At 48.4% G+C, this 13,208-nt stretch overlaps 1 pseudogene across 1 annotated transcript; it reads left to right on the top strand.

Moving 5' to 3' along the window:
• Positions 1 to 357: 357 nt before the first annotated feature.
• LOC311101547 (olfactory receptor 10H1-like) lies at positions 358 to 6,363 on the top strand (annotated as a pseudogene). Its single transcript has 4 exons — positions 358 to 406; positions 5,401 to 5,748; positions 5,963 to 6,084; positions 6,350 to 6,363. The product of its transcript is annotated as an olfactory receptor 10H1-like (transcript).
• The last annotated feature ends 6,845 nt before the right edge of the window (positions 6,364 to 13,208 follow it).

The raw sequence follows: 13,208 nt of genomic DNA, 5'->3' as shown, positions 1-13,208 counted from the left end.
TGTATACCACATAGAAACGCAGAGACATTGGGATGTTAAGTCATGAATTGAATGCCCGTTCATTATCCTGATGCCTTAAGGTATTTAGAAACTGGTCAATTGAGCAAGAAAACATGTTTACTGTATTTGGCCGTCAGTCTTCAGAAAACAGGTCATTAGTCCACTGTATCTCTCAATTCCCTTGAAAACAATTTAGCAACACCTACCTGTGAGATCAGAGAGGCTGAAACAACAACAGAAGTAGCCCTTGGTCGCCGTCTCTTGTCTCTCGTTAGACCAATTAAAGGGTTAGTCCCAGGGAGGTGCAGAGTGGCATTAGGCTTAATGGCCTCCCTTCAGACTGGTCTGATGTGAATGATGCAACAATATAAAACTGGGCCTAACAAGAAGTTGGCTGCACTGGAAAGTAATACATTATTATTTAAATAAAAAATACAGAATTAATTAATTACAGTGAATTCCTTTCTTAAATTAACACTTCTGCCAGAGGCTGCTGTATCTAACAAATCAAGATATGCAAAACTGCCTAAATCGATTGACAACAGTGAATAAACTGATGTAAATGTGTAAAGGGTAAGCCTACCTTTTAGCCCACCTGGCACCATTACATCCATAACTAATGGAAAATGGGCCCTGTACGGTACATACATGCTTCGTGACTGTTTGACATTTTGAAAGAGAAATCTAGGGAAATAGTCTAGCATGAAAACAAACAAAATGATGTTTAGAATCTGGATGCATGTCATGTTTTCTGAGGGCAGATGGCCAGACACCTTTCTTGAGATAAGGCATCTTGTTTGTCCAGGGTCACTGTGAGTGAGATATGATTGACCCAAATAATCCAGTAAGGGTCATGATGTATTTATAAGACACATTGGTCAATGTATTCCATCCATCCTGTAAAAAGTATGAAATAAAGTTGTAGGGTGCCATTTGGGACGCACCCCTTCTGTCATCCCCTATGGGAGGGTAGGACCTGAAAGTGTACTGTAGGCCTAGGGAAGCCCAGAGGGATAATAAGGGTCCTCACTTTTACCTGAGCAGGAATAGCTCTGGGCCTAGCTTTTAGACTATAGCTAGGACTCAGGGTCCAGAGTTATTGTCTGTTTTCCCTGGTTAGATCACATGGTCAGGAAAAGCTACAGAGCACTAACTATGTAGCCTGGTTACCAGTATGTTTGTGTTATTATTCCAGAATGATAGTACAAACAGATACATTTCCACATACTATTGAGATGCACCCTCATTCAGACTGAAGCTAGCAAGGTAGCCACTCAACAGTATCCAGATACATGCCTTCAGCGGTCGGGAACAAGAATAAGGGACGGATTACAGTACCCAGATGAAGACTGGTCCTAGAATAAAAAATATTCTCAATGGAGAATCTCCATTGACGGTGTATTTTAGTCCAAAAGTCCCTTAGTTAGAGGCTTTGGATTGGTTTCACTTAACTATTTATTTATTGTACACGGTGCAGAATACATAGCACACAAACGCCTGGAAGGTGTCACGGATTCTGCCGAGGCTGCTCCTCCTCCTGGCTCGGGCAGGCTTCGGCGTTCGTCGTCCCCGGAGTACTAGCTGCCACCGCTGGATGTTTCGATAGTTGTTTGGTTATGTCTTGTGTGTGCACCTGTTTCGTATTGAGTTTTGATTATGTCACCTATAAGTTTCCCTTTTGGTTTGTTTGCAGTTGTGTGTAATTGTCCGCTTGTCCGTTCGGTGTCTCGTGTATGTTTAGTGTTTATGCGTGTTTGCGTAATCGTTCGCCTCCTTTGTTTTCGAGGCCTTTTGTTTTTCCCTGGGATTTATTTTTAGTAAAGACATTTTTGATTGAACCTCCTTGTCCTGCGCTTGACTCCACCACTGCATCTACATCCGAACTCTGACAGAATTACACACCAGCTATGGAGTCAGCAGGAGCAGCGGCGGCGCCCGAGTCGCTGGAGGATCGGCTCAGCAGCCAGGACGCCAGGATCCAGCAACTCGGGTCAGCCATGCAAGAAGTGATGAACACCCTGCGCCGATGGGAGAGAGGAGGAGTGCCCACACCTCCTCCTACCGTACCACCACCATCGGCCAGTCCTCCCATACCAGCACCGGAATCCAGTGGGATTCGGCTCTCGCTCCCGAGGGCGTATGATGGCACCGCAGCCGGGTGTCAGGGGTTCCTCCTGCAGGTAGAACTCTACCTGGCTACCATACACCCGGCGCCCTCGGGATACGAGAGCGTTTCCGCCCTCATCTCCTGTCTCTCCGGCAAGGCGTTGGAGTGGGCCAACGCCGAATGGAGGGGAATAGACGCCGCCACCATCACCTACGCGGAGTTCTCCCGCTGCTTCAGGGCAGTTTTCGAGCCCTGAAGCTCGAGTGTCACTGTGAGTTGATTAGAGAGGTCACAGCACCACTTAAGATGAAGACACAGGGGGGTCATGAGGAGACCATTCAGTTATATCTGATCGACTCTCCTGCGTATCCCGTGGTGTTGGGGCTTCCTTGGTTAGTCGTCCATGATCCCACCATTTCGTGGCAACAGAGGGCTCTCAAGGAGTGGTCTGCCCAGTGCGTTGGGCGATGTCTAGGTGTTTCCGTAGGGGCGACCACAGTGGAGAGTCCGAACCAAGTGCCCGCAATGCACATTCCCCCTGAGTATGAGGATTTGGCACTCGTGTTCAGCAAGACTAGGGTGACGCGGCTGCCACCTCATAGACAGGGAGATTGTGCGATAGACCTCCAGACAGGGGCAGCACTCCCGCGGAGCCATGTGTATCCTCTGTCTCAAGAGGAGACGGCGGCTATGGAGACATACATAGCCGAGTCCCTGAGACAGGGATACATACGGCCCTCCACTTCCCCTGCGTCCTCTAGTTTCTTTTTTGTGAAGAAAAAAGATGGAGGGTTGCGCCCCTGTATTGATTACCGTAGTCTCAATCAGATCACTGTCAAATACAGTTACCCTCTTCCTCTGATTGCGAGTATGACGGAATCATTACGCGGAGCGCGTTTCTTCACAAAACTGGATCTCAGGAGCGCCTACAACTTGGTGCGCATTAGGGAGGGAGATGAATGGAAGACAGCATTTAGTACCACCTCAGGTCATTATGAGTATCTCGTCATGCCATACGGGTTAATGAATGCTCCTTCGGTCTTTCAATCCTTTGTGGACGAGATCTTCCGGGACATGCATGGGCAGGGTGTAGTAGTGTACATTGACGACATCCTAGTGTGTTCTGCTACACGGGCCGAGCATGTGGCACTGGTGCGCCGAGTATTGGGTAGGCTGTTGGAGCATGACTTGTATGTCAAGGCAGAGAAATGTCTGTTTTTCCAGGAGTCCATCTCCTTCTTGGGTCATCGGTTGTCCGCGTCAGGGGTAAAGATGGAGGTTGACCGGGTGTCAGCCGTGCGTAATTGGCAAACCCCAACCACTGTTAAAGAGGTCCAGCAGTTTTGGGGTTTTGCCAATTACTACTGGAGGTTTTTCCGGGGTTTTGGACAGGTGGCAGCTCCCATTACTTCCCTGCTGAAGGGGGGCCCGGTGCGTTTGCAGTGGTCGGCAGAGGCGGACAGGGCATTTGGTAAACTGAAGGACCTGTTCACTTCGGCTCCGGTGCTGGCGCACCCGGACCCCGCTTTACCGTTCCAGGTAGAGGTGGACGCGTCAGAGGCCAGTATTGGGGCAGTGCTATCGCAACGGTCAGGCACGCCACCTAAACTCCGCCCCTGTGCTTTCTATTCTAAGAAGCTCAGTCCGGCAGAGCGAAATTATGACATAGGGGACAGGGAGCTGTTAGCCGTAGTTCAAGCCCTAAAGGTGTGGAGGCATTGGCTTGAGGGGGCTCAACACCCTTTTCTCATTCTGACTGACCACTGTAACCTGGAGTACATCCGGGCAGCTAGGAGATTGAACCCTCGTCAGGCTAGGTGGAACATGTTTCTGACCCGGTTCGTGTTTAAGATAACATACATCCCAGGGTCCCAGAACGGTAAGGCAGACGCCCTGTCCCGGCGGTATGACACAGGGGAGAGGTCCATTGAGTAAAGAATGGTACCAACACATCCTCCGAGAGCAACGTCTCCCAACCATCCAAGAATAGTTTGGTGACGACCAATGCCTTTTCCAGCATGATGGAGCACCTTGCCATAAGGCAAAAGTGATAACTAAGTGGCTCGGGAACAAAACATCAACATTTTGGGTCCATGGCCAGGAAACTCCCCAGACCTTAATCCCATTGAGAACTTGTGGTCGATCCTCAAGAGGCGGGTGGACAAACAAAAACCCACAAATTCTGACAGACTCCAAGCATTGATTATGCAAGAATGGGCTGCCATCAGTCAGGATGTGGCCCAGAGGTTAATTGACAGCATGCCAGGGCGGGTTGCAGAGGTCTTGAAAAAGAAGGGTCAACACTGCAAATATTGACTCTTTGCATAAACTTAATGTAATTGTCAATAAAAGCCCTTGACACTTATGGAATGCTTGTAATTATACTTCAGTATACCATAGTAACATCTGACAAAAATATCTCATAACACTGAAACAGCGAATTTGTGAAGAGCAATACTTGTGTCATTCTCAAAACTTTTGATCATGACTGTAGAGTGCAAGGCTAGAGGGTCCCCACTCATACATTGTTTTAACAGGATCATAGGCCACTAATACAGCCTGTTTAATAACATAACATTAAGGATGTGTACTCTTCTGATGTGCTGTACTATCCTACCAAACTGCTCTCTATATAAAAAATGTCCCTCTGACCATGTGTACTGTAACAGCTTTGCTTCCGTCCCAATCCTTGCTGTATTTCTATAGAATTTAAGAAAGGCTTTGAACCCCCTCTGTTACAAAATGGTATCTGTTTTATCTATATGGTTTCGTTGACTCTGAGAATATCTTTAATTTACCCAGGTATTGGTGTACATTTGCATATCACACAATGGCAAGCTTTTCTTTTTTTATCTCACATGTATAAGAATCAAGTGAGGAGCTTAGTTTAAGCAGTTCATCATGGATTAGAAATGGTCTGTCTAAATGTTGGATTTAGCATACTTTACATGTAATCAATTTATTTAGCATTTTAATGTAATAAATAATAAGAGTGCAGGATACAAAGTATAATATTGTTTGATTTAGGCAATGAATTATGTTATCAGGAGAATGAAAACCCATCTATATTGGTGAGTATAGATGTGGGCAAATCTATCACTGTAACAAGAACAGGTCAAGGAATTATCCATTTTTAAGCTACAGGACTATAGACGATTGTCTACTCTTCTTCAAACATTGACAGCACATCTTTACCAACTACCAGGACCATGGAGAACTTTACTCACTTCAAGGTCTTTAGGCTTGCTGCATACGGTGTAATCGGACAATTAAATATTTCTAATTTGCTGTAGTAACTGCATTATATTTTGTCATCATTCTTGCCAATGCTTTCTTATTGGAGTTATCTGCTTTGAAAGAAGCCTTCATTAACCCATGTATCTGTTTCTATGTGCTTTGTTTGTTAATCAGCTGTATGGGAACACTGGTTTGTTTCCTGCTCTCATGTTTTACTTACTCTCTGACACACATTATATTTCCCTTCTGTATTGTTACCTCCAGATTGATGTGTTGGACACATACGCTATAATGGAATTTAGTAATTTAGCAGTTATGTCCTGTGACAGGTACATTTCTATTTGTTATCCTTTGCAGTATAACAATATTAGGACACCTAAAATAATTAGTAGCTTAATTCTACTGTCCTGGTTGTGTTCTTTTTTCTTCAATGTCATCCCTATCTCCCTCAGTTTGCGACTACAATTTGGTGGTAATGTTATAGACAGTGTATTGTGACAACTACCCAGTACTCAAGCTTGCCTGTTCAAATACTATGCTGGTTAACATATCGGGTCTTGTTGCCACTTTGTTTTTTTTATCTTGTACTATATTTCCTACCATATACTCATATGTAAGAATTCTGCAAATATGTTTAAACTCTTCAAAAGAGACGAAACAGAAAGCATTTAACACTTGTACACCACATATAGCCTCTTTGCTGAACTTCTCCTTTGGCTGTTTATTAGTGATTCTACAAGGTAGACATGATACTGCACATCTTCCACCTATACTTCACACTTTTTTATTAGTTTATTTTCTAATATGTCCACCACTTTTCAATCCTATTATGTATGGTGTTAGGATGGTTAAAATCAGGCAGGCTTGTCAAGAGGTAGTAGGCCTTTACCCTAAAACATAACCTGATTGTAATTGTTTGGTAATATTGAATTATGTGCTTTGTTACTTATAGTTGCTGTAATTGGCTGTAAACATATGTGGCATTGTGGCATCATTTCTCTGTAGCCCAGCATTTTTAAAGAAATCGCATCAAGTTAATTATGTAATGTCACTGAGAATGTTTTGTCATTTTAGGGATCTGATCTTTCTAATTCACCAATTAAATATGGTGTTCACAAAAGCTCTGTTCTAGGACCGTTCTGGTTTTCTACAGTTTTCAATACTGGGGTGAAAAATTATAATCTGCTGGCAGACAGTTTGATTGGTTAATACATAAATAGACTTAGTGAATAGAGTAAAATCAGTTGCTACTTGCTTGTCATAAACTCAAAATACAGTGCCTGTAGTGAATGTTTACACATCCTTGCACAGTTTTCACATTTTGCCTTAAATTTCAATCGAAAAAGGGATTAAATTGGGATTTTCACCCACTCATCTACACAACTACTCCACATTTTCAAAGTGAAGGAGAAATGTGACATTTTCTGACATTAATAAAAAACAGAAAAACATAAGTCTTGATTGCAAAGGTCTTCAAACCCCTTGTAAGTTCAGGAGCAAACAAAGGTCAGACTTAATTCCATTGTGGTCCCTATAGTGCATGGAACAAAAACATTACAACATTACATAAATCCAGACATGGAATTTGTTTTTATTGTTTGATCATTATCCAGCTTTTGACATTATTTTTAAATTAAGTTATGGTCGGTATGGCTTTGAGTTGCTGTGGTAGTTTGTTCCACTCAACAGCATCGGTACAAAAAAAGGTGTCACGGTTTCGGCCAAGGCTGCCTCTCTTCCTTGCTCGTGCAGGCTTCGGCGGTCGTCGTCCCCGGAGTACTAGCTGCCACCGTTGTATGTTTCGATGTTCGTTTGGTTTTGTCTTTATGTTGTACACCTGTTATCGTTTAGCGTTCATTAGTGTGTCCTATAAGTTCTCGTGTTGTTAGTCATGTGGCATGTGTGATTCGCTTACTGTCATTTTGACTGTGTTTCGTTCCTCCTCTGTTTTGGAGAGGTTTTCGCACTTGTTGTGCGCGTAATTATTTTCATGTGTGGTTTACGCCTGTGTGCGTAATCGCTGGCCTTTTGGCTCTTTTTGGATCGTTTGGTGTGTTGGATCACTAAAGTCTGTTGGACTGAGCTTCTGCGTCCTGCGCTTGATTTCCTGCACCACATCTACACACAGCACCTTCTGACAGAATCACACAACCATCATGGAATCAGCAGGAGCCGCAGCCGCACCTGAGTCACTGGAGGAGCGCGTCCGCGAGCAGAACGACCAGATCCTTCGGATCGGGACCGCCCTTCAAGACGTGATAAACACCCTGCAACGATGGGAGAACAGAGGGGCACCCGCAGCTCCACCTACCTTGCCCTCACCATCGGCCAGTCCGCCCATTCCCGAGGGCGTATGAGGGCAACGCTGCCGGGTGTCAGGGGTTCCTCCTGCAGGTGGAACTATACCTGGCCACCGTACACCCGGCGCCCTCGGGGCACGAGAGCGTCTCCGCCCTCATCTCCTGTCTCACCGGCAAAGCGTTGGAATGGGCCAACGCCGAGTGGAGGAGGATAGACGCCTCCACGATCACATACTCGGAGTTCTCCCGCCGCTTCAGGGCCGTGTTTGACCATCCACCTGAGGGGAAAGCGGCGGGGGAGAGTCTATTCTACCTCCGGCAGGGGAAGAGGAGCGCCCAGGAGTTCACGTTGGAATTCCGAACTCTAGCGGCGGATGCAGGGTGGAATGAGCGGGCCCTCATAGATCACTACCGTTGTGGTCTACGGGAGGACGTCCGTCGTGAGCTGGCCTGCAGGGATACCAGCCTCACGTTCGACCAGTTGGTGGACATGTCCATCCGGCTGGACACCCTGCTGGCCACCCGCGGACGTCCCGAGTGGGGTTCGTGCATTCCACCCTCCAGCACCTCCGAGCCGAGCCCGATGGAGCTCGGGGGTGCTGGCACTAGAGAGAGGAGGGGTCGGAGCACGAGGGGGGCCGTCCCCTGCACCAACTGTGGTCGTGGAGGACACACCGCGGCCAGGTGCTGGGGAGGGTCTCCTAGGGGAGAAGACGGCAGGTCCCGCACTGGGGAGTCCTTCCAGGTGAGTAGGCGTCCCACTTACCCAGAGCTCTCTTTTGTGCACTTCTGTATACCTGTGCGATTTCCACAGGTTGCACCTCATTCCCAGCATAAGGCGCTAGTAGATTCAGGCGCGGCTGGGAATTTTGTTGATCGTAAATTTTGTGTAGAATTAGGGATTCCCCTTCTTCTGGTTGACGTCCCATTCCCTGTGCATGCCCTAGATAGCCGTCCGTTGGGATCGGGGTTAATCAGGGAGGTCACAGCGCCACTTAGGATGTGTACGCAGGGGGGTCATGAGGAGACGATCCAGCTATATCTGATCGACTCTCCTGCGTATCCGGTGGTGCTGGGAATTCCCTGGTTGAGTACCCATAATCCTTCCATTTCGTGGCAAGAGAGGGCTCTTATGGAGTGGTCTGCCCAGTGTGTGGGGCGATGTCAAGGTGTTTCCGTGGGGGCGACCTCGGTGGAGAGTCCAAACCAGGTGCCCGCACTGCACATTCCCCCTGAGTATGAGGATTTGGCGATCGTGTTCAGTAAATCGAGGGCGACGCAGTTGCCTCCTCATAGGCAGGGAGATTGCGCGATAGACCTCCAGGCAGGAGCAGCACTCCCACGGAGCCATGTGTATCCTCTGTCTCAGGAGGAGAAGAGAGCTATGGAGACTTACATAGACGAATCTCTGAGACAAGGATACATACGGCCCTCCACTTCCCCTGCGTCCTCGAGCTTCTTTTTTGTGAAGAAAAAGGATGGAGGGTTACGCCCGTGCATTGATTACCGTAGTCTCAATCAGATCACGGTGAAATACAGTTATCCACTCCCTCTGATTGCGACTATGACGGAATCATTGCACGGGGCGCGTTTCTTCACAAAACTAGATCTCAGGAGCGCATACAACTTGGTGCACATTAGAGGGGGCGATGAATGGAAGACAGCGTTTAGTACAACCTCAGGTCATTACGAGTATCTCGTCATGCCATACGGGTTGATGAACGCTCCTTCAGTCTTCCAATCCTTCGTGGATGAGATCTTCAGGGACATGCAGGGGCAGGGGGTGGTCGTGTACATTGATGACATTCTTGTGTACTCTTCTACCCGAGCCGAGCATGTAGCCCTGGTGCGCCGAGTGTTGAGGAGGCTGTTGGAGCACGACCTGTATGTCAAGGCAGAGAAATGTCAATTTTTACAGGAGTCGATCTCCTTTTTGGGTTATCAGTTGTCTGCGTCAGGGGTGAGGATTGAGGTTGACCGGGTGTCAGCCGTGCGTAATAGGCAAACTCCAACCACTGTAAAAGAGGTGCAGCAGTTTTTGGGGTTTGCAAATTACTACCGGAGGTTTATCCGGGGTTTTGGACAGGTGGCAGCTCCCATAACGTCTCTGTTGAAGGGGGGTCCGGTGCGTTCGCAGTGGTCAGCCGAGGCGGACAGGGCTTTTGGGAGACTGAAGGACCTGTTTACTTCGGCTCCGGTGCTGGCGCATCCGGATCCCGCTTTACCATTTCAGGTAGAGGTTGACGCGTCCGAGGCCGGTATAGGGGCCATACTTTCGCAACGGTCCGGCACGCCACCTAAACTCCGCCCCTGTGCTTTTTACTCCAAAAAGCTCAGCCCGGCGGAGCGAAATTATGACGTAGGGGACAGGGAGCTGTTAGCCGTGGTACAGGCCCTAAAGGTGTGGAGGCATTGGCTTGAGGGGGCTCAACACACTTTTCTCATTTTGACTGACCACCGTAACCTGGAGGACATCCGGGCGGCTAGGAGACTGAACCCTCGCCAGGCGCGGTGGAACATGTTGCCCTGGCTGTGTGTTTCGGGTCATTGTCATGCTGGAAGACCCAGCCACGACCCATCTTCAATGCTATTACTGAGGGAAGGAGGTTGTTGGCCAAGATCTCGCGATACATGGCCCCATCCATCCTCCCCTCAATACGGTGCAGTCATCCTGTCCCCTTTGCAGAAAAGCATCCCCAAAGAATAATGTTTCCACCTCCATGCTTCAAGGTTGGGATGGTGTTCTTGGGGTTGTACTCATCCTTCTTCTTCCTCCAAACACGGCGAGTGGAGTTTAGACCAAAAAGCTCTATTTTTGTCTCATCAGACCACATGACCTTCTCTCATTCCTCCTCTGGATCATCCAGATGGTCATTGGCAAACTTCAGACGGGCCTGGACATGCGCTGGCTTGAGCAGGGGGACCTTGCGTGTGCTGCAGGATTTTAATCCATGACGGCGTAGTGTGTTTCTAATGGTTTTCTTTGAGACTGTGTTCCCAGCTCTCTTCAGGTCATTGACCAGGTCCTGCCGTGTAGTTCTGGGCTGATCCCTCACCTTCCTCATGATCATTGATGCCCCACGAGGTGAGATCTTGCATGGGAGCCCCAGACCGAGGGTGATTGACCGTCATCTTGAACTTCTTCCATTTTCTAATAATTGCGCCAACAGTTGTTGCCTTCTCACCAAGCTGCTTACATATTGTCCTGTAGCCCATCCCAGCCTTGTTCAGGTCTACAATTTTATCCCTGATGTCCTTACACAGCTCTCTGGTCTTGGCCATTGTGGAGAGGTTGGAGTCTGTTTGATTGAGTGTGTGGACAGGTGTCTTTTATACAGGTAACGAGTTCAAACAGGTGCAGTTAATACAGGTAATGAGTGGAGAACAGGAGGGCTTCTTAAAGAAAAACGAACAGGTCCGTGAGAGACGGAATTCTTACTGGTTGGTAGGTGATCAAATACTTATTTCATGCAATAAAATGCAAATGAATTACTTAAAAATCATACAATGTGATTTTCTGGATTTTTGTTTTAGATTCCGTCTCTCACAGTTGAAGTGTACCTATGATAAAAATTACAGACCTCTACATGCTTTGTAAGTAGGAAAACCTGCAAAATCGGCAGTGAGCTGAAAGTCCGTATTGCCCAGCGACAGCCCCGAAACCTGAAGGATCTGGAGAAGGACTGTATGGAGGAGTGGGCCAAAATCCCTGCTGCAGTGTGTGCAAACCTGGTCAAGACCTACAGGAAACGTATGATCTCTGTAATTGCAAACAAAGGTTTCTGTACCAAATATTAAGTTCTGCTTTTCTGATGTATCAAATACTTATGTCATGCAATAAAATGCTAATTAATTACTTAAAAATCATACAATGTGATTTTCTGGATTTTTGTTTTAGATTCCGTCTCTCACAGTTGAAGTGTACCTATGATAAAAATTACAGACCTCTACATGCTTTGTAATTAGGAAAACCTGCAAAATCGGCAGTGTATCAAATACTTGTTCTCCCCACTGTACGTGATCTTAAATACGAACCGGGCTAAAAGGGTTCAGGTCTGGAGACTGGCTAGGCCACTCCAGGACCTTGAGATGCTTCTTACGGAGCCACTCCTTAGTGTATCAAATACTTGTTCTCCCCACTGTACATCCCTGGGTCCCAGAACGGTAAGGCAGACGCACTGTCACGGCGGTATGACACGGAGGAGAGGTCCGTTGAGCCCACCCCCATCCTGCCGGAGTCTTGTCTGGTGGCACCGGTAGTGTGGGAGGTCGATGCTGAAATCGAGCAGGCGTTGCGTACCGACCCTAGTCCTCCACAGTGCCCGGAGGGTCGGACGTACGTTTCGCTCGAGGTTCGGGATCGATTAATTTATTGGGCTCACACATCACCCTCCTCTGGACATCCTGGTATTGGCCGGACAGTGCACTGCCTTAGCGCTAAGTACTGGTGGCCAACGTTAGCCAGGGATGTGAGGGTTTATGTCTCCTCCTGCTCGGTGTGCGCCCAGTGTAAGGCGCCTAGACATCTGCCTAGGGGTAAGTTACAACCCCTGCCCGTTCCACAACGACCATGGTCTCACCTCTCGGTGGACTTTGTCACAGACCTTCCCCCCTCGCAGGGGAATACTACTATACTGGTCGTTGTGGATCGGTTCTCTAAGGCCTGTCGTCTGCTCCCAATGCCGGGTCTTCCCACTGCCCTAGAGACCGCCGAAGCTCTATTCACCCACGTTTTTCGGCACTACGGGGTACCCGAGGATACTGTGTCTGATCGAGGTCCCCAGTTCACCTCCAGAGTCTGGAGGGTGTTTATGGAGCGTTTGGGGGTCTCGGTGAGCCTGACCTCGGGTTACCATCCGGAGAGTAATGGGCAGGTGGAACGTGTTAACCAGGATGTGGGTAGGTTTCTTATATCTTATTGCCAGGGCCGGCCGGAGGAGTGGGCGAGGTATGTGCCCTGGGCAGAAATGGCCCAGAACTCTCTCCGCCACTCCTCAACCAACCTAACCCCTTTCCAATGTGTGTTAGGTTACCAGCCGGTTCTGGCACCATGGCAGCAGAGCCAGATCGAGGCTCCTGCAGTGGATGAGTGGGTGCGGCGCTCGGAGGAGACGTGGAACGCTGCTCACGTCCACCTGCAGCGGGCCATCCGTCGTCAGAAAGCGAGCGCCGATCTCCACCACAGTGAGGGGCCGGTGTACGCACCTGGTGATCGAGTCTGGCTCTCTACCAGAAACCTGCCCCTCCGCCTGCCCTGCCGGAAACTGGGTCGGCGGTTTGTGGGGCCGTTTAAAGTCCTGAGAAGGTTGAACAAGGTGTGTTACAGGTTACAACTGCCTAGTGATTATCGTATTAACCCCTTGTTCCATGTGTCTCTTCTCAGGCCGGTTGTAGCTGGTCCACTCCAGGAAGATGAGATCAGAGAGACTCCTCCGCCCCCATTGGACATCGAGGGGGCTCCGGCGTACACCGTTCGGTCCATCTTGGACTCGAGACGTCGGATGGGGGGTCTCCAATATCTCGTGGAGTGGGAGGGGTACGGCCCGGAGGAACGGTGCTGGGTG

Source organism: Coregonus lavaretus (assembly GCF_964263955.1).
Source record: "Coregonus lavaretus genome assembly, chromosome: 26".
Lineage (NCBI taxonomy): Eukaryota > Metazoa > Chordata > Actinopteri > Salmoniformes > Salmonidae > Coregonus > Coregonus lavaretus.
Note: the sequence above shows the minus strand (reverse complement) of the source record. Positions and strands in the feature narration are given on the sequence as shown.